At 35.3% G+C, this 27998-nt stretch overlaps 1 long non-coding RNA gene across 1 annotated transcript in view; it reads left to right on the top strand.

Annotated features, from left to right (window-relative positions):
- Window positions 1-300: 300 nt before the first annotated feature.
- The window catches only part of LOC110257203 (uncharacterized), a 48184-nt gene continuing 20486 nt past the window's right edge, over window positions 301-27998 (top strand). Inside the window, exons 1-2 of the long non-coding RNA XR_002339491.2 lie at window positions 301-578; window positions 18089-18178. This is a non-coding gene — a long non-coding RNA (uncharacterized LOC110257203). The remainder of the gene's footprint in view (window positions 579-18088; window positions 18179-27998) is intronic.

The raw sequence follows: 27998 nt of genomic DNA, 5'->3' as shown, positions 1-27998 counted from the left end.
AAAAACTAGATGGTGCTTGAAGAATGACGCTAATCTAGCCTTGCAAAATATATAAGACTTTCCCAGACCCCTGGAGGAAAGGGAGTGAGATGGGAAATGTACATTGTATGAGTGGCTGCTTGAAAGCAACTCCCTAAGGGAATTGGAGGAAAGGACATAATAGCCTTAAGCATAAACAATATAATCTTTCTCTGAAGGGTTAATCATTTATAGCATCTATGAATACAAAGGGTCTGTGCCTTGCTTGTCTGTAGCCTTGATCAGTAACATAGTAAATGACACATGTGATTCTGTACTTACAAGGAAGTAGAAAATAGCAAATAAAAATCATGACTTGGCTCAGAGGGTTGCTATTGCCTCCGAAGGCGGTAGCCCCCTGATCTCCACTCTATTTTTTTTGTCTCCTTTCTTAAATCTGCGGCACTGCTGACCTTGAGACCTGAGTTGACAAGCAGGTCTCATCAAGTGGCGCTGAACAGGGACCTGAAGCAGTTCACAGTCTACAAGACTAATGGACAGGTGCTGACAGACGCGGGGAATTCTGGCTGAAAAAGCGACAGACTGGAAAGTAACAAGAGGTGGGTACACCCCCGTGGATTTGAAAATCAGGGTTAACAATGGGGCAATCTTCTAAACATGCTGATTATATTCTTTTGTTGAAAACTTTACTACGAAGTTCGGGAGTAAAAGTGAAAGATGAAAATTTTCGAGAATTATTTGATGACATACATAAACATTGTTATTGGTTAGATCCTGAGAAAGGCACATTGCGTTTAGAGGAATGGAAGGAGGTCATGAGTTGTTTGTGCCATGCTTATCATAGTGAGGAGTCAATACCTCTGAGTGTTTGGTCTTTATGTAATTTAATTTATACTACCTTGGATCCTTTACAATCTGAAAATTCTGATTCTTCAGATTCAGAAAAGGAGGATATTCAAGAACATTTGTTAGTACATCAAGAGCAGGGTGAAGGTTTTAAATCTCCACATATTTGTGAAAACTTGGATAGGGAATTTAAGGAAGAGCTCCCTTTTGCTCCCAAGCACCAATCTACTTATGGCACTTATGCCTCTTCAGCTAAACCTCTTCCTTTTTCTCCAGTATCAGCCTTCTATTCCATGGCCTGATCCTGATTTAAAAACGGAACCTCCTCCTGTAGATCTTGAGGTACTGTGGGACGATGGAGCTTTTAGAGCTGTTAAGGCAGTTACTCAACATAAAGCTTTGGCTATGTCTAGCTTTCAAAAGGCAGTATCACAAACTAGAAAGGAAGGTGATCTAGAGGCTTTAGTTCTCCCACTACAAGCGCATAGAATACAACCTAATGCACAATTCCCTCAAGGGGGTATTCAGTATGATTATGAACCTTTATCATTTAAAGTCATAAAAGAAATTAAACAAGCTTGTACTCAATATGCAAGTAATTCACCTTATACTGTGGGATTAGCACAAGCTCTGGCACAGTCAGAATGTTTGATTCCCTGTGACTGGGAAATGATTGCTAGAACCTGCTTGACTACTTCTGAGTTCCTCCAATTTAAAACCTGGTATCAAGATGAGGCATCTCAGATGGCTTGGCACAATACTGCCAATAATCCTCCTGTCAATACAGTTTTTGAACAATTACTGGGAACAGGCAGATATACTGAAATTCAAAATCAATTACAATTTGATGATAATGTAATAGCCCAAGTTCGTTATGTATGTCAAAGAGCTTGGGAAAAGTTTAGCCCACCAGGACAAGGAACTCCTTCTGTTATTAATATCAAACAATCAAATGGAGAAACATACTGATTTCATTGCCAGGTTGACTAATAATTTACAAAAAACCGTGGCTAATCCAGAATTACGCGAGCTATTAATGAGGATGCTTGCTTTTGACAATGCTAATTTTGAATGTCAGAAAGTTTTACAACCTTTAAAGGCCAAAGGGAAGCCTTTAGAAGAACATATTAAGGCTTGTCATGATATTGGTTCAGAACCATATAAAATGCAGCTCTTGGCCAAGCAATAATTGCAATTCAAAATAAAAACAACAGTAATGTACAATGTTTTAATTGTGGAAAAGGGACATTTGCAAAAAAATTGCCATCTGCCTCATCGGCCTAAAACAGTTCCTGTCATTAATAATGCCAATAATAATAATACTAATAGACCTCCTGTGTTATGTCCAAGATGTCAAAAAGGAATTCATTGGTCTCATCAATGCCACTCCAGATTTCATAAGGATGGTTCCTCTTTATTGGGAAACTGGAAGAGGGGCCTCGCTCAGGGCCCCCAAAACAATATGAGCCAGAATCAAACTTGGAATACAGTTCCCTTTGTATATCCACAGAACAATTAACAACAAGAAACAAAGACTGCCCAGCCACTTTTTCACAATATCCGACTTACTGACCGCAACCACTGGCGGTTCAGCATTAGACATACCAGCTATTCATAATATTCTTTTAGTGCCTTCTATGGGAATTTATAAAATACCAACTGGTGTAAAAGGCCCTATACCACCTGGAAGTGTAGGATTAATTCTTGGAAGAAGTAGTCTAACAAGTAATGGTGTCCAAGTGTTATTAGGAGTTATTGATGAAGACTATCAGGGAGAAATTCGGTTGATAAAAACAGAAGCCCCCGTATCAGATTAATAAAGGAGATTGTATTGTGCAATTATTATTGTTACCATATAGAAAGACTCAAAAATCACATATTAAGAGAGAATGAGGCTTTGGTAGCACAGGAAAACAAGATTTTTGGCCAACTTTTATGTCTGATCAAAGGCCAATACTTTCCATTACAATTAATGGAAGAAAATTTGAAGGACTTGTGGATATAAGCACTGATGTATCTATTATATCTACTAAATATTGGCCATTTACTTGGAATACAGAACCTGTCCCTATTATTTTAATAGGAGTAGGGACAATGAAAAATATTTTAAAAAGTGCTCAGATTCTATCATGTGTGGGACCAGAGGAAGAAGCTGCAACTCTGCAACCTCTAATTGCTGATATACCAATAAATTTATGGGGAAGAGATCTCTTGATGCAGTGGGGAGCTTATATTACCATTCCTACACTGTCTTCTCAAGCTAAGAATATTATGGCTAATATGGGATATAATCCTTGCAATTTACAAACACATTTGGGTTTTTCATAGGGGCCACTTTTCCAATGACAGCCTTATCTTTAAAATGGAAATCTGATGATCTAATATGGGTACAACAGTGGCCCCTTCCAAAGGTTAAATTAGAGGCTCTTACTGAATTGATACAAGAACAATTACAGTTAGGACATACTGAAAAAAATACTAGCCCTTGGAATTCTCCTGTTTTTGTAATAAAAAAGAAATATGGAAAATGGAGAATGTTAACAGATTTAAGGAAAGTTAATAGTAGCATGGAACCTATGGAGGCCCTATAGTCAGGACTCCTGTCACCTGCTATGATACCTGAACAATGGCCAATTCTTATTATTGATCTTAAGGATTGTTTTTATAATATACCATTACATAAAAAGGATATTCCAGATTTACAGTTCCATCCCTAAATAATAAAGAGCCTGTTAAAAGGTACACCTGATAAAATACAAGATACTGAGCCTTTTGCTTATTTAGGATATCTTATGACCAAAGGGTGTATTAAACCACAAAAGGTACAAATTCATATAGATCATCTTAATACCTTAAATGACTTTCAGAAATTATTGGAAGATATTAATTGGCTAAGACCTACTTTGGGAATACCAAATTATCAATTAACTGAATTATTTCAAATATTAAATGGGAATCCTGATCTCAATAGTCCCAGACAATTGTCTGAGTCAGCTAAAGAGCAGTTACAGGTTGTAAGCAGAGCTATACAAGAAAAACAGCTTATTCGCATTGATCCTGATATGCCAATATCATTAATTGTATTGCCTACAAAAAACTCCCCTACATCCATTTTATGGCAATCAGAAGGACCTCTAGAATGGATATATCTGTCTCATACTCCCAAAAAGATCATGACTACTTACGTTATGTTGATTTCTCAGATTATTGCCAAGGCCAGGATTAGATGTAAACAATTGAATGGATTTGATCCTATAGAAATCATAGTTCCTCTTACAAAAAATAGATATCTCAGCTGTTTATAGAAGATATGAATTGGCAATCGGCCTTGGCAGATTATGTAAGGACTATACATCATTTCCCTCAACATCCTGTTTTACAGTTTTTTACCACTCTTGGATTATGCCTAAAGTTACAAAATCAGAGCCCATTTCTTCAGCAGATACATATTTTGCAGATGCTAATAAAGATTTAATGGCAGGGTATACAGGACCCTCTACTAAAATGTGGAGATCCAAAACTTATTCTGTACAACAAGCTGAACTAGATGCTATTATTCAACTTTTAAAAGATGTTCCTGTTCCTTTAAATATTGTCTCTGATTCACAGTATGCTGTTCAGGTGACTTCTATAATTGAAACAATTTCATTGTAAGGGCATAGAAATTCTCCTATGGAGCAACTGTTTATTACTTTACAAGATTCTGTAAGGGCCAGGTACAACCCATTTTTTATTGTTCATATTAGATCTCATTCCCAATTGCCTGGCCCTATATCTGAAGGGAATACAAAAATTGATCAATTGATTATGTTTGCAAGCCCATTCCAATAACATCAATTGACACATATTAATACCAAAGGACTTAAACATAAATTTCATATATCATGACAAAGCTGGAAGTATTGTAAAAGCATGCCCTGGGTGTGTTTTAACACATCCACCGTCTGTTCCAGATACTATTAATAAATAGAGAGGAAACTCATGTGGTTGAGAGAAAAATCAGTTTCAAAATTTTGTTATTTAGCTTACTTTCTTCTTGACGAACTTCCCCGTATAGGTTTCTCTGAGTTAGCAGGTCTCAAACATTTTTCCATCTCAACAGGTGTTATTTCCTTTCTTACGGACAACATCCACCCAATCACCTTCATGTTAAGTATGAACACCCCTCTCCTTTGGTGTCATCCCAAAAAAATACATGAAAATGAGCAAGAATTATATTATTAATTATATTAAACTTGAATTAGCTATAATGTAATAAGAGTAGTTTAATAAATTCAAGTACCTGATTATTAACAAGCATTACCTATTACAAAATTGTATACCAATTTTTCTAGATGATCTCCAAGGTCCCTTTATTTCTACTATTAAAGATCCTATAAAACACAGCAGTTTTATTCAGCAGATGTTACAAAGTAGCTGTTCTCTGAAGGTTGCTTAGGCTTAAGTTGTTAAACCAGTTACCCTGTTTAGTCCATGAAAAGTGAATGGTTCTGTTCTAGTCAGGATCCTCATTACCTAGATCCCATTCAAACAAACCTGCACAAATGATGTTAAATTTCCTGTTGGTTACTTGGTTGATACAAGACCTGTTCATCTGCAGCATAATACAAGTTAAAAGAAACATGTCAATTAAAGAGAAGACCTTCTTTGGGTTCTGAAAGGAAAAGACAATCAGGTACGAGGTCCTATTGTAAAAACTATGAATGTATTTCACTGCTCTTTATGTTTATGCTAGACAGTTGTGCTTACCTATTATCTTGACCACGTATGAGTTTGTAATGTGCACCAGATCATGCTCAAGATAAATATTACAGTCTTTTTTCCCCCACAATCACTCATAACCAAATACACTGAATATACATCTCTTATTTTCTTATGCTCAGCATTCCCAGAAGAAAGCAAGCTTTGGAGTTGCAATGATTAAACACACTTTGTCTTTTCTCTCTCAATATCCTTCATATTCACTCTTTTGAGGTGCAGATATTATTTTCCAGTCAAAGGCAGCAAAGCTATAGGAAGGTTTACATATTATCTAAGTTCCAGACACATGGCAATTCCATTAGAATTTTAGTATGTATTCAGGTTTCCCTTGAGCGAGCTTGATCCTTTTAATAAAAATCAAAACAATGATGAGCCTTTCCCTCTTTCAATAGGTTTTTCAGTTACAGAAGCATCAACTTCGAGAACTAGGCATTAATATTGCTAATGAACAGCTATTCTGTTCAAGTTTTCCATTCAGTTAAAACACATATAACACTGGTCTTTGCCCTCTCATGTGACCACTGGGTTATTCTTTCTAGTACCTTTCATCTAGAATAATTCAACTCTTTAACCTCTTCTTTTAGACTATCTCATTTATAATTCTTTCTCTAAATAGATTTCTCTTCTTTCAGTGTATTTATCTTAATTTCTTCCTTTCCCCTCACGTATCAGATCTTGCTATTGACAGTTCTGATTTACTCACTGAATGCTATCTTTTACAAGCTTCTTGAACTACAAATATATGTATTCTTTTTAATTTAACCATTCATTCAGTTGCTATGAAGCTTGCCCATAAGTGGTGTAGTATTTTAAATATTCTTTCATTTAGCATTGAACAACAAAAAAAATTTAAGTAGTCTATTGTTATAAATTGACAAATGTTAAGAACATGTGGCTATTAATGCTGATCTGGACAATACCTCTTGGCACTTAACATTTCAGGAAAAATTCCAATTTTCATAATTTAAATGGTATGCCATTTTATAGATGAACTACAATAGAAAGCCCGCATCAAAACTTCTAAAGGTGCTTGTAGATCTAATTTATCACAAAAACACTACTATTCAATAACTTTTAAACATTAGGTTGTGTGGTCACATCAAATCAGTGCTTATGAAGTACTTATTCTTACAGTTTTATCTTGCTTCTCAATTCTCTAGATAAACAAGCATTTTCTGATAGCTCTTATAGTGAGTACACTACCTCAGTACAAAAATTAACCCTGATGACATCGCAATTCTTAATAGATTCAGAACACACTGTGACCAAAGAAAAATAGCTATAAATTTAACTTTTTGTGCCTTTGTAAGTCATTTCTAAATTCACTTGTCAACTCATAGTACTCAACACAGTGGAACAGTTTCCTTTAAAACAAGTGTTTTATTACTTAGATTGTGAATAAATTTAGTTGTTTTTAACTTCTGACTTAAAAAGTTTGATAACAAATTTGTTTTGTTTTAATCCACTAAATTTATGGTAGTTTATTACAGAGCAATAAATAATAAGTATATCATCATTAGATAATCAGCAACATAATACTGAAAATCAAAAAAGCTTCCAAATTACTAATACATAAACAAAATGCCCACTCTCCAGAAAAAAATTTTAATACATACACAGAAATAGGTAAGTGTGACCCATAGGGAAAACAGCAGGCAACAGAAACTGAGAGGCTCCAGACATCACATTTAATTGATACAGGCTTCAAAGAAGCTATTATAAATATGTTTAAAGAACTAAAATAAACAACTTAAGAAAAATATATGAAGATAATGTCTCATCAAATAGAGAACCAAAAAGAACCAAATAGAAATACACCAGCTGAAAAGTAGTGTAACCCACAAGAAATCTTTTAAACGGATCAATAGTACATTTGAACTGGCATAAAAAAGAATTAAGAAACATAAAGAGATCAACAGAGATTATATAATCTGACGAACAGAGAAAAAGAATCAAGACATGAACAGAGCCTCTGAGCAATGTGGGACACCATTAAATATACCAACATATACATAATGGAATTTATTAGCAGGAGAGTAAAGAGAAAAAGCAGAAAAAAAATTAGAAAAGTAATGACTAAAATTGCCTCAATTTGATGAAAAACAAATATCCAAGAAGCTTAAAAAACTCCAACTATTTGTTTTGTGTTGATCTTAGCTTAACAACAGTGATGCTATAAACTAGAGTTCCCTGGAGCCATCATTGGCCCAGAGTACTTATGATCAGCCCTCACAGACATTTGAGTTAGCAAAGCCAGTATTGTGACTGGATCTGCCCTTGTGGTTACTATGATTTTAAAATTCACCTCAGTAACAAACATCAGGGAACTTTAAGGGGCAGGACAGCTTATCACAGGTCCCAAAGGCTACAGGGCATAACTGGGGCCACACAGTGAGGAACCAGGTAGAGAGAAAGAGAAAACACAGAATTGGGGTTCTGCCTTTATTGGGATTGATGGTGGAGTGCTGAGGGTTTTGTGGGTTGTTGTGAATTTACAGTATATGAATGAGAATTAAATTTCATGAAGGCAAACACAGGGTGATTCAAGCGGTCTATTATCTAGGTGACCTATGGTTTTCTAAATAGGGAACTTCAGAATAGGGCAGCATGGTGCCTTTATCTAGCTGTGTAGAATATGTTTATTCAAAAATGTGTGTCTTGGAGTTGGCATTGTGGCTCAGCAGTAACAAATCCAGCTAGTATCCATGAGGATGTGGGTTTGACACCTGACCTTGGTCAGTGGATTAAGGATCTGGTATTGACGTGAACTGTGGTATAGGTTACAGATGCAGTTCGAATCTGGCATTGCTGTGCTGTAGGCTGGCAGCTGCTGCTCTGATTCAACTTCCATATGCCACCAGTATATCCACAGAAAAGCTCCATCGTGAGGCCCAAAAAAGACAAAAAAAAAAAAATGTCTGTGTCTGTGTTGCATAGCAGAAACTGGCACATTGTAAATCAACTATACTTTAAGAAATGTGTTTTAAACTAATGCCTCAGTGATCAAAAGCTTAATATCAGGCACTGACATTATAATAAAAAAATCTAACTGTCAGATTATACTACAGTAATACAAAGAACCATACTCAGACACATACAAAATATGCTGAAGGCCAAAGACAAGAGTTTGATAGCACAAGAGAAGAACACTCATCACATGCAAAAAAAAAAAACCCAAAAATGGTTAACAGCTGAGTTTAATCAGAAACAGTAAATGTTAAAATATCGTAGGGTAACATTCAAAGTACTGAAAGAAGAACTGTCAACCAAAAATCTTATGGCCAATAAAACTATTTTTAAAAAGTTAATGATAAAGACATTTACCAAATTTATATAAAGAAAAATCTTAAGACTGAAAGCAAGTGACAGTGGGATTAGTTCAAATCCACATGAAAAATCAAGAACATCAGTAAAGGTAATTATGTAACTGTAGAAGACAATTTAAAATGAGTATTTCTTCTTTCTTAAAGACAGTTGTAAAAGACAATGCATTTTTTATTCTTGCAACTATAACATACAGAAATGTAATGAATTTTACAGGAACAGAACCAAGGAGGTAGGTACAAGGAACACTCTATTAGAGTAAGTAAATTAAACCCGATAGTAATGTGATCTACACGGAGAAATGAAGAGAACCCAAAATGGAAAATCATTTAATACAACAAACCCTATGAATATATACTTGCTTTCCCTTCTTCCCAGTTTTCTCAATAGACATAAAATTGTACAAAGTAGCAAATAAAATAATGTATTGCTAGGTAACATATAGATGTAATATGTATAATAACAAAAACAAAATAAAATATAGTAAAAAAACCATTAAATTTAAATGTAGCACTGAACATACAATATTTTAAAATTAAAGGAGGAATAAAGAAAAAATGACGAGACATATAAAATAGTAACATGATAGATTTGAATCCAACTATAGCAGTAATAGTGGCAAATATTAAAGGAATGAACAATAATCAAACAGCAGAGATGTAGGACTAGATGTAAGAAAATGATCCAACTTCTGCTGTATACATACTTTAGATTCAAAGAAACAAACAGGTTAAAAGTAAATACATGGAAAGGACTATGTCATTCAAATATCAACCATAAGAAAGATGCACCCCCAGCCAGGGCATGCACCCCTTTCCCCAGGGTCCCTGGGCAGGGGACCTTGGAACAAATGGGAGTTCAAGGCAAGTGAGGATGGGGTTTGGGGTTAAGGGATGGTGGGTGGTGGTGGTGGTGGTGGTTAAGGAGATTTAAAAAAAAAGATGCAGTGCCTATACTCATATCAAGCAAAATATACTTTAAAACAGAAAATACTACTGGAGGTAAAGAAAATTTTATAATAAAAAACATAGAGGTTGGAGTTCCCATTGTGGCTCAGCGGTAACAATTCTGACTACTATCCAGGAGGATGCAGGTTTGATCCCTGGCCTTGCTCAGTAGGTTAAGGATCTGATGTTGCCATCAGCTGTGGTGTACGATGTGGCTTGGTTCCCATGTTGCTGTGGCTGCACTGTTGGGTGGCAGCTATAGCTCTGATTCGACCCCTATTCTGGGAATTTCCATATGCCGAGTGTGCAGCCATAAAAAGACCAAAAAAAAGATAGAGGTCCAACCAGCAGGAAACATTAACAATTATAAACAAATATGGACCTAACAAAGTCCCAAATATGTAAAGCAAATGGAGAAACAGAACTCAATAATTGCAAATTCAACAGTCACTTTGAATAATGTGTATTCAACTATGCAAAAGCTAAAGAAATGAAAACCTTAAAAACTAATCAATTAGACCTAACAGATACCTATAGAACACTACAGACACTGATAACAGAAGTCATACTTTTCCCAAGTGCACATGGAACATTATCCAGCAGAGATCACATAATAAAACATGATCACATAATACAATCTTCAATTTAAAAGAATTGAGATTAACAGAGTAAGGTTCTCATGTGGCTCAATGGAACCCGACATAGTGTCCACGAGGATAGGGTTCAATTCCTGGCTTCACTCAGTAGGTTAAAGATCTGGCATTGCTGCAGGTCACAGATGTGTCTCAAATCCAGTATTGCTGCAGTGTAGGCCAGCAGCTGCAGCTCTGATTCAGACCCTAGCCTGGGAACTCACATACACCAAAAACAAACAAAAGAACAAAGTATGTGCTTCAATAAGTGCAACTAGAAATCAGTGACAGAAAAATCTGAGAAATTGACATATAAGTCAAAAAATTTAAATACACCTATATAGCAAATGAATAAAGTAAAAAATCATGGCAAATTAGAAAACATTTGAGGTGAATTAAAATGCATATTACAGAATGCAGCTAAAGCAGTGCCTAACAGGCAATTTCTAGTTACAAATGCCAACATTAAAACACATGATAGCAAAACAATAAATTAACCTGCCAGGTTAAGATACTAGAAAAATGAAAAGAAAAATTAAACCCATAGCAAAAAGAATAAATATGAGAGTATAGAAATTAGAAAAGCAAGAAGGAAAATCAAAACCAGAACTTGGTTCTTTGAAAAGAATTTTTTTTTAATTACAAGGTTTTAGCTAGACCAAAAAAAAAAAAAGATTCCAATTACCGAAGTCAAAAAATGAAAGTGCATTTCTATGAATGTTACAAAAATAAAAAGGCATTTAAGGAGGATACAATTCTCTACCAAGAAATTAGATAACCTACATGAAATGGATAAATTCTTAGACACACACATTTGTTTTTCTTTTTTTTCTTTTTTTTTTTTCTTCTTTCTTTTTTTCTTTAGGCCATACCCACAGCATAGGGAAGTTCCCAGGCTAGGGGTTGAATAGGAGCTGTAGCCACAGCCACTCCAGATCCAAGCCAGATCTGTGACCTACACGGCAGCTAGAGACACCACCAGATCCTTTAACCCACTGAGCAATGCCAGGGATTGAACCCGTATTCTCATGGATACTAGTCAGGTTTCTTAGCACTGAGCCACAATGGGAACTCCTAGACAAACTTTTCCAATACAAACACACAAAAATCTAAATGAATTTATTACAATTAGAATTTGAATTAGTAGTTTTAAAATTCTACAAAAGTTAAGCATAGGACCAGATAACTTCACTAATGAATTCCACCAAATAATTAAGGAAAAATTATTATGAATTTAATTCTCCACAAATACTTCCAAAATAACAGAAGTGGGAAGACTTCCTAACTCATCCTGAGGCCAGTATTATCCCAATACCAACATCAGATGAAGCTATCACTGAAAAACTACAGAGTATGTTTTATTACTGAGTATCTACTCAAAATTCTCAACAACACACTAGTAATTGAACCCAATAACATAAAAAAGATTCTACTTCATGAAGAAATTTGTTGCCCCAAGAATGCAAGGCTGAGTTAATATCCAAAAGTCAATTAACATAATAAACCTTATCTATAGAGTAAATTATAAACACATGATCATTTCAAAATATGCAGAAATAGCATTTGACAAAAAACAACAACATACGTTCATGAGAAAATACACTCAGCTAACTAGCAAAAGCATACCCCAACTGATGGTAATCTATGAATTAAAAAAAAAAATCAAAACTACACTTAATGGTGAAAGATTGAATGCTTTCTCCCTAAAATCAAGAAAAATAAAGGGATATCTGATTTGCCACTTTTATTTAACATTATACTGCCAGGTCAATGGGGCAAGAAAATAAAATTGAAGGAATATACATTGCAAAGAAATAAAATTCTCTGCAGACAACATGATCTCACATACAGAAAAACCTGTGGAACAACCCCCCACCCCCAAAAAAAACCAAAAAATTGAGTTCAAAAAAGTTTTACAACACAAGGTCAATATACAAATAACCAACTATATTTCTACACAATACCAATGAACAATCTGAAAAACAATCTACAATAGCATCAAAAAATGATTTTTTAAAAACTGTAAAACTTTAATGATTTGAAAACTATAAAACAGTAAGAAATTAGATATATAAATGACTATTAAATACATAAAAAGATGCTCAACATCCTTAGCCATTAGAAAAAACGGTGTGACTGGATCACCTTGTTGTACAGTAGAAGATTGACAGAACACTGTAAACCAGCTATAATGGAAAAAATAAAAATCATTATTAAAAAAAGAAAAAACATTGAGGAGTTCCTGCTGTGGCACAGTGGAAATAAATCTGACTAGTATCCATGAGGACCAGGGTTCAATTCCTGACCTCACTCAGTGAGTTGGGTATCCATCATTGCAGTGAGCTGTGGTGTAGATCACAGGCACTCCTCGGATCCTGCGTGGCTGTGGCTGGCCGCTGTAGCTCTTGACTAGACCCCTAGTCTGGAAACTTGTATATGCTGTGGGTGTGGCCCTAAAAGCAAAAAAAAAGAAAAAAAAAAAAACATATAAAAACTATCAGACACCACTGCACAGCTTACCTGGTATGGTTATAACAACAATAAAAGGTAACAACTAGTGTTCCTGAGGATATGGAGGATTTGGAATCCTCATACACTACTAGTGGGAATGTAGAACAATGTAGCATCTTTGGCAAATAGTCTGGCAGTTCCTAAAAGATTAAACAGTTGCCATATTATCCTGCAATTCCATCCTAGGTACACAGCAAAGAAAAACGAAAACATTCACACAAAAACTTGTGTTCTAATGTTCATAGCAGTATTATTCCTAATTGTCAAAACTTATGAATGTGCACAAAAGAAATCCGTATATCCATACAATGGAATGTTATTTATCAATTAATAAAAATGAAGAACTGACATGTGCTATTTCATGAATCTTGAAAACATTATGCTAAGTGAAAAGAAGCCAGTCACAAAAGACCACATACAGCATGTTACGTTTACATCACAACTCCATAATAGAAAAAAACTATAGATATAAAAAACAGCTTTGTAGTTGGTTAGGGCTGCAGGATTTGGAGTGAAATGGCAAATGACTGCTAATAAGTATGGAATTTCTTTCTGGAGTAATGAAAACATTTTCACATTGATATAGTAACAGTTGCATGACAATATACTAAAAACTTTTCTAATAAAGCCTAAAGAAATTCTGGTGGAAAATTTATGGACAAAGTAGTATATTTTATAATATATTTAAATGCAAGCCTGTGTTTTTATAGGTGTGTATGGAGATGCCATTTTATAAAAAGTGTTTCTAAATAAGAAAAATTAATATAACTGTATTGGCAAATGTGATCATTTCAAGAATCAAGTCAAATTACTGCAATTCTTCAAAATCAGCATTCTAAATTGACTATTAGTCTTTTTCTGTAGCTAATAGAAATAGCTAATAGATTTGTCTTGATGTAACTGAGTTGATTTTCTATACTTCAAAAGGTAAATGGCAGTACATAAGTAAATAATGCTGATTTTAAGAAAATCTCTTGGTTTTAGTTATATAAGGCTAAATGCTTTTAAGAACAAATTCTTCACCAGCTTTGATAAAATGATTTCTCTTTACTGCATTTAACCTTCCTCAAGTAACATAAATCTCTGTCTGGAGATTCTAAGTGACATGATGAGCAACGTTGACAAATATGATTTAAATGTAAATTCAGCTTTAAATATCACATTTGAAATACAATACAAATAACCATCTTTACAGTAGCTACACAAATGGCAGATGTCTTACCATTAAAAAAGTCATGTGAGTTTTTTTGTTTTTAACTTCCCACGCATGGGTATGTAAAAACTTTCCAAGTTGTGTGTCAAGAATTCCCAGAATAGATGGACAACTTGGCTATAATGTCAGTTCACCTTCTCAAGCACCAGAGACCCCTTGCTGACCTTCAGGAGTCTCCTGAACTCTTAAAAATCCACTAGTGGAATTAATGTAGACCACGGTAGCTAGAATATATGCATTCCAGAATATAATGTCTCTCTTTATTGACTTTCCTAGACCCTGGGGACCCCTAGGTATACTGGAAACAGGGATTTTTAAGTCAATTGTAGAGTCAGAGACTAAGACAGAACTCTTTAGGAGTAGGTCTTAAAATATAGTGATCCATGACCAGATACCTTTCCACATATTCTATGAACTAGTTTCACCTTCCACTTGCCTTCTTATGCAAATGATTCTGTGGGGAGCATAGCCTCCTCATCCATATATGATAGAGCTAGCACTGTGGTCACAGAAATGGAACACAGTAGGGCAAGAGTTTCTTTAAACTTTGGCCACACCATGTTAATCTGTAAATACCAGCTCCACTGAGAAACAGTACATTTGCATTCACCATCTTGCCTTTGGTATCTAGGAACATTTAAAGAATCTCACATATATGTCAAAGGAATGCTATGCTCTGGCTCAAGTGCATAAATTTCAGCCTCAACTGTTAGTCATTTCCAAATTTAAGTGTTTTCACTGAGAATCAAGAAAACTAATAAAAATAATAAAATTAAAACTACTAAATATTATAAAACCCTTTGGAATTTTCAAATAAAAGGATCAAAGGTTCTATAATTTTTACCTTTAATATTAATGATGGTGTTATATCTTATTTTATATCTGAAGACAATTTGGCTAGTATTTTAAATATAAGACTCTAGTGGGAACAGAAGCAAAATATGAAGTTGTTGGCCTATCTTCATTTAGGTATCTGTACTGGAATAGAAAGTAAAAGGGAATGCAAGAGATTTACTCAGAGTCAAAGCAATGAAACAAAATTAGACCCTCACATAAAATACATATATCATTTATCTGTGAACTCAGTTGTTCATTCAACAAATAATTCCTACTGGCACTGTGTTGAGAAGTGAAAATATAATGATTGAAAAAAAATCAGAATATAAGCTCCACTTTTGAGGTGCTTACACTCCAGTGGAGGAGGAAGAGGGATATTCATAGCCAAAAATAAGCCTGTTTCCTCGACTATGTGCACCATAACAAAAAATTATGAGACTTATAATTCCATGTGTCTCCAGTGCTTATAATAGTGTCAGTCACAGAGTCAACATTCATTAAAACTTGGATAAATGAATGAATATAGAAATATTAAGCTGGAAAAATAAAGACTTTGGCTGGAAAAATGAATTTTGGAGTAATTGCCTCAAGGCAAATTGCCTATACTGAATAGCATAAAATGAGAGGAAAGCTAAGGGCTGAGTCTTGAGGAATTCTAACAGTAGGTGGGTAGAGGAAGAGAGCAGTTGCCTCCAGGAGATATAGATAAACAACCACAATAGCACTTTGGCAATCTAAGAAGAGTACCCAAAACAAAGTGATCATTAGTGTTGAGTGTTGATTGTTGCCGGTCAAGACCAAGTAAGATGAGGAATGAACGAAGTGTCCATTGTACTTAAAGTTATTATTGATATATTTTCTAGAACTTTAATGGACTGATAAAGTGGGGTTTTAGTGGTTTGTAAAGGTAGTGAAAGCTGAATACAGGACATCAGTATTTGGCTAAGAATGGAGGGAGAGACGGTTCAATAGCTTATGTCAAATATTGATTTCAATGCTAATAGAAACGCCTGTGAATATGGGCAATGAGACCCAAGGCACCTTCTTTTTTGTACAACATATTTGAGAACCAAGGCTGTCCAAATACTTAGGTGAATGAAACAAAATAAAAAGCTTTTTCCTCATGTAACTTAACTATAAAAAGTGATGAATTACTTATGGAGATAAAAAGGGCACTTTCTATTCTAATGGCAGTAAAGAAAAAAAGGTTCGAAGAGTTGGGGACACCTGGAGACATGTGTGTCAGAAAGCTGAATTATGTTGTATTAATTAGCAAGGACCAAAATCTCAGTGGTTTAACATTACGGAGGTTTGCTTCTCATTCAAGCAAAGGCAGAAAGCTGGTAAACATTCACAAGTTATGGAGTTCCCATTGTGGCACAGTGCAAACGAATCTAATATCCATGAGGATGCAGGTTCAATCCCTCGCCTCACTCGGTGGATTAAGGACCCAGTGTTGCCATGATCTGTGGTGTGGGTCACAGACAAAGCTGGGATGTGGCATTGCTGTGGAGTAGGCTGCCAACTACAGCTCTGATTCAACCCCTAGCCTGAGAAATTTCATATGTGATGGATATGACCCTAAAAAGGGGGGGAAAAAATCATGGTTAATTCAGAATTCTAAGCATTCTTAACAGCAACTCTCAACAGTGCTTCAGGCTTCATGTAGGCAGGGGGTGGGGGGTGGAGAATGAAGAATCCCAATTTTAAGTGCCACTACTCCTATTTTATTGACTGGAGCAAGTCAGACAGCTTTGATTAAGTTCAACAGATAGTCATTCTATACATCCAGGAGTAGGAAGACATCTAGAAATACTGGCAACCACCAATAATATTTATCAAAAAATAAATAAGTTCTAGTTCTCCTAGATCTTGATCTGTCTCTCCACATATTCTATCATCTATGTATCTGAGGCTAGAGTTTGTCTATTCTGCTATCACAACTTGAGAATTAAAAAATCTGTATGGATCCCTGCCCAGAGAGTATGACTTTTCTTGAATAACACACCTATGACTAAGAATTAATTTCTTAGAAAATATTCGAGTTTTCTTTTGGTATATTATTAATGTTTATAGGAGAATTCTACTCACTTGGTTTATAATGACAGTATTTTTATCTCTGTATTATTAATGTGTGACATTACCCATAGGTTGATAAACAAACTAATGGTACTTACTTTATGCAACTAAAAATATAGTAAGAAAAAAAGAATTTTCATTCTTATCATTCCATAAAGCCACTTCCTTAAAATTAAACTACAGTTATACTTCTTTCCAGTCACTTCTTATCTTCCTTCACTGCTGCTAATGGAAATGTTCTCTTGATGTTCAACTTTTGGCTCATGTGTCAGGTACACGTATAGGCTAATGTTCTTATTGATTGTTTTAACAAACTGCTATTCCAAAAACACTGAAACTGAAATAACAAGGGTTATCTTACATTTTTTAATTTAAGATACAGTGGTTTTGTTTGTTTTTGTTTTGTTTTTTAGGGCTGTACCTGTGGCATATGGAGATTTCCAGGCTAGGGGTCCCATGAGGGCTAGAGCTGCTGGCCATAGCCATAGTAAGGTGGGATCGGAGCTGCATCAGTGACCTACACCACAGCTCATGACAACACCGGATCCCCGACCCACTCAGTGAGGCCAGGGATGGAACCTGCAACCTTGTGTGGTTACCAGATTCGCTTCGCACCGCTGTGCCACAACAGGAACTCCAAGGTACTGTGATTTTAATGATTTTTTTTTTCATCCTTTCACTTTATTTTAGATTTATTTGCCATAGATTTTTTTTCTTTTTTTTCTTTTTGGCTGTACCCACAGCATATGGAAGTTCCAGGGCCAGGGATCGAATGCGTATTACAGCAGTGACCTGAGCCATGACAGTAACAATGCTGGATCCTTGACCAGTAGGCCACTAGGGAACTCCATGCCATCAACAGGTCACATGGGCCTGCGTTCAACTATAACCAGCACAGATATTAAATGGCTAAGTGAATTTGGACAAGTTACTAAACTTTTTTTTTTTTTTTTTTTCAGATGAAGAAACCAAAAGAATAATCAGGAAATTGAATGTAGAACAATTAATGCTCAACGAAAAGTGGCTTTTTGTAGTTGTTACTATCAAAGGTAAGGTATGTACTCTGTACTAAAACATAGCTTTGCTATTTCATATGTAAAATGGCAAAGACAACATGAATTCTAAGAATATATACAATACTCAAATTCTGGGACGCTTTTCACCAATTCTTTTAAGATAGTATATAGGGGTGGACACATACTGTCTTTCATTGTCAACAATTATGGATGTAAGTATGAATACATATCCAGAAGTTGATAAAAGAAAAATGTACACTAAGATAGTGCATGCGACTTTCTTTAAAAAGAAAACATCGTCAACAATTTAGACATTAAATAGAAAAGTATGTTTATTATTTGCCCCAATCCTTGGTGTTCCTTAGGAAATAATGTAAAGTATTTCATTAAGTGCCCTTCTATGTCTTGATATCTACTTACACTTTTATGAAATGGGATTGATTTAAAAGGCCTTCTCTCATCTCAAAACATGTAACACAGAAAACATCATTGAAGATTTTGACTATTTTATTATTTACTTGCCATGCAATGTGTTAAATTTACCAACTGAAATTTAAGTCTTTTCCTTTATTTTCACTTCCAATAGCCACATATTTCTTACATACCTTATTTTTCAAATCCAGCAATATTTTGTTCTGAAACATACTGACATCATTTCATCACAAAGTATCTTAATTTTATTGTATTTTTATTAGATGCAGTTGATAGCATCAGCGGTAAAATTCTTCTTTGAAACACTAAAGGAAAGTGGAATTTACTGGGAATTACCTAATAACAAGCTGAAAATCATCTGGTGACTGATAGATGAGACAGATTCTATGCCATAAATTAAGAGTGCTCCCCACCTAAATTAGGGTTACCAAAAATAAAATTTAAAACATAAATATTTCACCTTCTACAGAAATATGATTCTGCATTTGGGAACCACTCTATATTTGCCACTTTGCTCTATTTAAAATAATATGTTCAAAAATAGAAATATTTGAGAAACTCTGGGAAGTGGGCCAAGCACCCCCGCAATTTTTAATTCAAACACAATACTTAGGTTTTTACTGCTTCATTTCACAAAAGGTTAAACATCTGCCAACATCTGCTCTTATAGCAGTGATCTGTAATGTACCATTATCCAGAATCTAGCTCAAGGGGGAACATTAGCTCACTGCTATGCTATCTGCTTCAAGAAATGTGGTTGTAGTCTCCTCAGTGCCCTAGGATTTTCAGCTTAACTATAGCATTTTTGTTGTTCTCCCACCTCGTTTTAGCAGAAACCAGAAGTTAAGGCCAAGAAAAGAGAAAATGATAGATAAAAATAAAATCAGTATTTTACTACATAGTACAGTTATGTGCATTTTAGAATAAATGTTAAGAAAGATTTCACTTTTCAAAATAGTTATTTTAAAAAGTTTTTTTGATTAAAATTTTGCCCATAATACCTTTTTGATTCACAGTTATTCTTGCTTGATCCTGGATTGGTCTTTTCAGCCATATCCTTGTACACGAATAAAAATGATGCAAGCAGAGGCAGCTGCTGCTGCTGCTGCTGTGAGAAGAAAAGGCAAGATTCTTTTTACAGTAACTTGCCTGCTTTTTACATTATTCAAGAACTAAAAATAGGAGATTGCATTATCAATCTAGAAGACAAGCTGTGTAGTCCAGAGGCTAAAACCCTTAATATAGATACAAAGATCTTTAAAGGTTCACTTTCAAATATTTTTATTATATTATCAAACCAAAGATGCATACATTAGAATATGCCACTCAAGTTTTGAGGTTTTGAAAAGGCTAGGACTCGATAAAACAGTGTAGATTGTATTATGTACATAACACTTTTCATTTCCTGGGACTTAAGATTTATAGAAAGAAGGGAGGAAAAAGCAATGTAGTTTTAGTGGGAGGTTTTGAAAATCGAAGTGGTACTATGATACATTTGTATTTTATCTTAATATAGCAATGGTTTTGAAGATATGCCTCTCTAATATTTTCTGTTTAGCCAAGGAGGATGAGAATATTTAACTTTTTATTCATTGTTTACTTTACACATAACGAGAAAAAAAGTGTTTTTAGCTATTTATAATGATAACGTGATTTCCACCTCACCAACTGCCTTTTTGCAGTTCTCAAATACTACCACCTTCTCATGATGGCCATTTTATTTTGGAAACATGATTTACAGATCAAAGATCAAAAAGCAATTCTAAGAAAGTTTAAGAATATGCAGCTCATGTATTTCAGTGAGATAAAAAAAAAGGAGGACATATTGAAAAAAAGCTTGTCAAAGAAGAGGTCAGGAATAATCTTTTTTGTTAATACACATACATTCAGATTAATAGAGATACGGAAATAAGCATACATAAGTTTTTCAATCTTTGAATTTAGAATCCCTTTACCAATGAAATATACAAAGTGCTATGGGAACAAGATGGAAAAAGCACTGAAATCTAACTGGGAGAGTGACTGTAGAGCAATTTGTATTATATAGAATTGAGTGAGAAAAGAAAATCTATGTGAAAAGTTGGGGCAGTTGAGAACGTCCAAAACAGAGTGTAAGGTTGAAGATCTGTCACCTAGGATAGGGGGACAACATTTTCAAAATTGAAAAGCAATCACACTGATGGTTCAGAAAGGAGTTCTGATTAAACAAGGAAAAGCTAAGTGTTGTTAATATTTTTAAAAAGGTTACTTTCACAGAGCTATAGTTCTTTATTTCCTCATCTCAGAAGGAGTAGCAAACCAAACATACTTAAAAATTGGTTTACTCAGAAGTTCCCTTTGTGGCTCAGCAGTTAACGAGCACAACTAGGATGCATGAGGATTCAGGTTCTATCCCTGGCCTAGTTTAGTGGGTTAAGGATCCAGCATTGTGGTGAGCTGTGGTGTAGATGGCAGACACAGCTTGGATCCTGCATTGCTGTGGTGTAGGCTGGCAGCTGTAGCTCGCATTCGACCCCTAGCCTGGGAACTTCCATATGCTGTGGATGTGGCCCTATGAATGCAAAAAAAAAAAAAAAAAAAAAAATTTGGTTTACTCTACTGGGACCCATATTTCCTAATATTAAGCTATGCAAGATGACAATCCCAAGGAAACCCATACCCACCAGTATAATAGCAGACCACTCAATAACAACCAAGTGAATCCATTAATGACAAAGAAATGGACACTTTCTAGTCCTACCTCCAGAATCAAATATAACAACATTTTGTCTCTGAGAAACTAACATTCAAGACCAAGCCACCTTTAAAGAGTTTTAACATTAAAATGCCCTGTCAACAAAACCTATATCCTATTGACTTAGGTGTCAGACTCTGCAATACCAGAGTTTTTAACTTTTTTTTTTTAATTTTACTGTACAATTTAAGTTGAAAGCATGTGCAGTCTTCATTTGGTAACCACTAAAATAGGTGGTTTTACCTACTGGAACAATTTCAGTTTGTACATTTGCTTCCCTGAAGGCTTATTAAACACATCAAAATGTAACTATAAGAACCAAGTTACCCCAACTCACTGGGGGAACAGAAAATAAGCACTAATCCCTTAAAACATCCTTATTCATATTTTGTCCTTTCTCAGATCCTTTACTCAAACCAGATTAAGATACCAGGAGGCTTTAGCACATGCAATTATGATGGTCCACAAGGAAGTATAAATATTTGTACTATACCATACAAAAATGTTAAAATTAAGGAATAATAATTATTTAGTAACCATGTTGCCCTTGTTTCTTCCATTTCTTTTGTATATTTTAAACTTTGCTTCTTCCTGGAGCTCTAGCGAAGTAGCTCACTTCAGAGTATGATAGACTAGGGAAGGAAGAAGAGACTGGATGAAGGAAAAGCAAAGAAAACAGAAGAAGGAGAGAAGAAAAGGGGCTCAGAACCATTGGTTAGGAATATATGCCACCGCAAGATGTTTTAAGTTTGCTCTCCTTTATACTAAAATACAACAAATTGAGTCAATTTGCAACTTGTTGCTGCCTTTGTTCCATTTTGTTTGTGCCTGGCTGATGGGTTTTTATTGCTTTCACCTTAGCTAACTGGCCTTCTCAACCATGCCTGCCTTTCATTTTGTCTGCTCATCCTCTACAGTGATTTTCAAAGTTTGATTGTCAGACTAGCAGTATCACTATCACCTGGGAACTATTAGAAATGCAAATTATTAGGCCCTACTCCAGACTTAGAAATGCAAACTTTAGGGCTTCTATGCCCAGTGATCTGGTTTCTGACCATCTCTCCAGGAGATTCTAACACATGCTGAGTTTTGAGAACCACTGTTCCATTTAGCTTTCTCTAAAGCACAATTCTCACCTCTGCCTAAAAACTTCAACATTTTCTATTTCATCTTTAAAACACAATCCAGACTCATTTTAACATTAAAAAAACCACCCTGTGGCCTGATTCCTATACTTCTGTACCCTCACCTCCTACCAACACATCATGCCAGTCACACTGCAACTCATTGGCTTCCCCTTGTTATATATGCATATTGCTATTTCTGATTATACTTCTGTACCCTCATCTCTACCAACACATCATGCCAGTCACACTGCAACTCATTCGCTTCCCCTTGTTATATATGCATATTGCTATTTCTGATTATTGCATATTGTTGTGTCCTTTTTGATCCAGAACATTTCTAGTTACTCTTCAAGTTTCCCCTCAGCCATCCCCCACAATGTTCAACCCAATAAGACATATTTAGGTACTCTCTCTTTTACAGTGTTATATTTTCTAGGCATGTATTTAAATTTATCTTTTGAAGGAGCGAATATGTCATCCCAAAATATGCCATTTTGGCAAATGATTTTGAATCGAAGTCACTTCAGAAATAGCCAAGAAGGACACTGACACTACTTTATCCCCCCTTGAAAGCAGAAAGTAAAATTTTCCATGAAAGGTAACCGTCCTTCTACCACGAGGGGAAGAGATATCTGCAACAGCAAAAATAGGGACTTTAGGGCCAAGAAGAATGAATACATAAACCTTGTTAACTTCTTGGCAGATTTACAATCCAATCTCGGTCTCTTTGTCCTGTCAATGCTTCACAAATTTACTTTGTCTAAAAAGTCTAGGTTCACTGCTTCAGTCACTTCTTCAAGTCTATTTTTATGAGGCTCCTACACATACAGGATTATATTTTTCTCCTATTAATCCATTTAATGTCAATTTAATTATCAGACCAGCCAAAGAACCTAGAAAGGAAGAGGGAGATTTTTTTCCTCCCCAACACTTTAAGTAGAAAGATCTTCGCAGAAATGAAATTTAACTAATAATGTCCTGCTCATTTGTTCATTCTACATACATACCTGGCACATGTGATGGTTAAAAACTTCTGCCATTAATTAAGTATAGCTACAACATTTCAGTGATCCAAGCATCACCTTGTTTATAATCTGAACTTTCCACAATACAGTTACAAACTAATATAGTTATGAACGAGAAGGGGAAGAGCTTTTAGATTAAAAACCCAGAATGAGTAAACAAACTAAAAGAAACAAAAAACACGCTTACAGATTAAGAATGCATGGATGTTTGGGATTAAAAACAATGAAACACCCAACCTTAAAATTCCCACTTGAATTTGGGACCAAGCGGGGGCCAGAGTGATCAACAGATTTAGAAGTTGTAGCTAAGGGTTTTGCTAATCTCATTTCTAGAGGACAAAAGTAAGGCTTTGAGCTACAACTACCAAAGACAATGGAATTGAGGAATTGAGAAATCGGAATAATCAGGGATTGTAAAAGACAACACACTCGAAAAGACTAGAAAACATGTTATGGCCAAGAAAAACTTAAATCTTTTGATAGTGAAAAAAGCTCTATTAAATTTCTAAGAACAGGCTTCATTCACATACATTTGTAGTATCAAAATACAGCATCAGTGTTGTCAGGAAAGCCACAAAGCAAAAAAATAAAATGAAAAGTAACCAAGACTTACGGTTTTGGTTCTACCACGTCAGGAGCTTGGAAGTCATCAACACTCTTCTAGATCTGTCAGAGATTTGAGCTCACAGGGCAAACTGCTGCCTTGAAAGCTGGAGATACAGGTAAATATAAGGATCACAGATGAGATCAGTTTACCAGCTGGAACTTGTAGGAACCCTTAAATCATAATTGACTAATACTGGAGGTGAATGTGGACTAGATCGAAAATTAAAAATTCCTGGGTGCCTAGTTCTAGGGGAGCACCCATACTTTCTCCAATTTTACCTTCAAGTAACTCCAGGTTCTTATCGTGAAGACTGGAGAAAACTTTACTAGTGCTTCAGACAAACCTGTTTTGAAATAAGCCCAGAGTATTACCCACCAAAAATACTTGCCTACCAGAGCCTTATCTGACCTGGGGGAAGGGCAATTCAATTAGACAACTTCATATCCCTTCCTGGTTTACTCAAGAAGAGAGAAAAAGTCTAAGGAATGCTTTTGAAGATCATAGTCCAGGGACTCAGGCCCATAAAGATAAAAAAATACATTGTTATTTAATAAGGTTATAGAATGCTTCCCATTCCAGTGAGTACGTCCCTCATTTCTTTTGTTTCATAATGGTTTTATCCCATTTTTACCCTGTCATTTATTTTGTCTATTTTCTATCAACATGTTTTCTGATCATTAACACTGACTTCCACTGTGTTGAATCATTCAATTCAGATATTTTACTTTCAGTTCCAGAGTCCTTTTTTTTTGTATATTTGAATTCTCTGGTTAAATAAATGTAAGACCAAATACACTAAAATGTTTGATCCATTTTAATTAATTTGTCTAGAATAGTTTAATGACTTTGTCCTAAGTCCAATGTACATACCATCTGTCAGTCTAACCTTACTGCCTGTTTTGTTTTTTAAGCGCATTTTTTCTGCCAATTTGCATAGCTTGTGATTTTTTTATTTTACATTAAAAACTGTGCATAGGAGTTCCCACTATGGCATAGTGGGTTAAGAATCTGATTGCAGCAGCTCAGGTTACTGCGGAGGAGCAAGATTCCATCCCTTGCCTGGTCCGATGCATTAAAAGAGCTGGTGTCGCTGTAGGTGTGGCTCAGATTTAATCTCTGGCTTTAGAACTTCCATATGCTATAGATGCAGTGATAAAATTTTAGAAAAAAAATTGTTCATGGAAAGAAACTACAGAGGTTTTGGATGATGTCGATTCCCCCTCAAAAAGGGTTTCTTCTTGTCCCTGACAGGTGGAGAGGGTGAGGTACTGATTCCATCCATTCAATTAGATGAAGAGCTAGGGTTCACTTTAGGAAATTTAATCTATTCCTGGCTTTTCCTTATTCCTTTGATATACCTACCAAAAGCTTTTAATTTATAGCCTTGTTAAGTCTGTTTGTTGTCTCAGTCCTAAAAGACAGTGGAACATTCAGCTCTCCAGGTCAGAATTTTGAGCACACTTTGGGTACTTGATACTTACAGCTTCAAAATCTACCACACCATATTTTATGGGTAAAACCACCCCTGTGTATGAGGCCTCTTCTAGATTCTCATCATACAAACTAGAATGATCTTCAAAATTGCTGTTGGCTTATCTGCCCCTTATTACAGCACCTAAGCAAAAGCTAATGTAATCTGCTGCTTCAACTCAGAATTGGAAAATATCTGCCCCAAAAGAAAATAGTTGCTGTTGTTATCTCACTCAAGAAAGCTCTTTCCTCTCTGAAAATTTAGTTCAAGTCTTTTTTGTTTTCACAGCTACTCTATATGTTTTAAACATTACTGTTATAGTTCATCTCATTTTTGTAGTCATTGTAGCAAGAACACTTGTTTCCCGTGTGTTGGACTGCACGATTTGCAGTGCCTTGTAGACTGAGAAGCTCAGACAGGGTGACAAAACAATCAACTGTTACTGGGTAGGGGAATCTTACTATCAGAAGCGCCGGTCCTGAAGTAAAATGCAGGCCAGTATCTGCAGTAACATGGCAGGACTGCTACCCTAGGGAGTAGAGCTGGTTCAGTTACCTGGGAAACCAGCAGGGCACACCCCTTAGCCCCTCAGGTTAACCCCCATCTTGAGGACAAATGCTTCCCTTAAATTAACAGATGGAGCCATTCCAAGGGTTAGAACAATCACTGGGTGGGGCAGGGCATGAACAGGTTGGCAGTTACTGATTAAGCTTTATAATTGAGAGGATTGGATAGTCATGTGAGTGAAACAGGGCCTGGTTGAGCAGGGAATGTATAGAAAGAGAGCTGCCTTCTTGAATAATCTGACCATACACTCTGACCTACAAATTCTACTCAGGAATTCTTTGTCCTTTATATTTTAATTTTGCATCCAGGATGTTTTGATTATGCATGGGCTTGGTTTGCATTATCTTTTAAAGTAGCCTATTTTTCACAGTATTAAAATTTTTTCTTCAAAACAATGTATTAAACTCCTTGAGAGATTCAATCCCTGTAGAATTTTACATATTGTGCATTTATGTATTAATTTTCTGAAATGATATAGAAACATTTTCCTTAGTCCTTTCTTAATAAAAAGGCCATCTTCCTCATACTGGTTCATATCATTCTTATCAGTTATGCTCTCTAAGCCAGGTTTCAGGATTTAGTCTCCATAATCAGATGTAAAATCTAGATGATAATAGTTCCTAACTCACTGGGTTCCTTTGGATTAAATAAGAGGAATGTGTGTAAAGTACAGTATTTACAAATAACAAGCGCCCAATAAATGATAGCTATGTTTTTGTTGGTGTTTCAATTGTGTAATCTCTTCAACTGTTGGAATGCACACCAAAGTCAGGAATCAAGTCTTATGTGAGCTCTTTTAATCTGCTTAATTACTTAGGTAACATTTCACCAGTACTATTTGTTCATTAAATATTCATTGTTTAATTTCTTTATTTCTTGTATATACTTGGCTTCCTTATGGAATTTCATTACTTTTTGAACAGTTTTCATTTTGTAATTTTATTTACCTTCTTCTCTCAAAGCAGAGAAAGATGTTCTGATATTTTTTCCTTATTTGAAAAAGAATATAAGTTACTCACACAAAACATGAGCATTACAGATTCACTTGGGAAGATAGGTTTAGCATTCAAATGACATCTAAAATCAATACAAAATGATGGCATAATCACAGCAATGATAATTATTTAAATGAGAATGAAGGAATTACATATTAAAGTCTATAAACTATTTTGGTTTCTCCCAAGCCATATATCAGCAAAATGTATTAGTGAATGGAAATCAAACTATTATCTCTACAGTAAACCCCTGAATCATATATTCTAGCTGTATGTTTTGTATATAACATATAAACTGTACATTAATATCATTTTAGGGATTTCCCATTGTGGCGCAGCGGCAAGGAATCCAACTAGTACCTATGAGGATGCAGGTTCAATCCCTGGCCTTACTCAGTAGATAATGGATCTGGCATTGCTGTGAGATGTGGTGTAGGTTGCAGATTCAGCTTGGATCCAGCGTTGCTGTGGCTGTGGCATAGGCCAGCAGCTGTAGCTCCAATTAGACCCCTAACCTGGGAACCTCCATGTGCTGTAGGTGTGGCCCTAAAAAGCTATATATACTAGTATATACTATATATGTAGTATATGTAGACTAGTATATATACTATATATATTAATATATACATGTATAATTTTATTTATCTACTGTCATATTTATGACCATACTTTATCTTCAAATCATTTATCAACTCTTCTGAAGTAAATGTGTGTCTTTTCCAACTGACTAGATATGATAAAAGTCAATATACATTTTCCTCATATCTTTGTATCCCCTGTAACTTCCATGATGCAGCACAAAGCCAGCATTCATTAAAGAGTTGCTGAATGAATGCTTGAGCTATTGAGCTGAAAATGTTTTTGTTCAGATGGAATTTAACTAATTTTGGAAAAT

Source organism: Sus scrofa, chromosome 15 (genome assembly GCF_054392235.1).
Source record: "Sus scrofa isolate SSC_HxYL_T2T_F1_AM1 chromosome 15, Sscrofa_HxYL_maternal_Yorkshire_Landrace_v2.0, whole genome shotgun sequence".
NCBI classification, from domain to species: Eukaryota; Metazoa; Chordata; class Mammalia; order Artiodactyla; family Suidae; genus Sus; species Sus scrofa.
The sequence above is the reverse complement of the archived record's forward strand: the minus strand, read 5'-3'. Positions and strand labels throughout refer to the sequence as shown.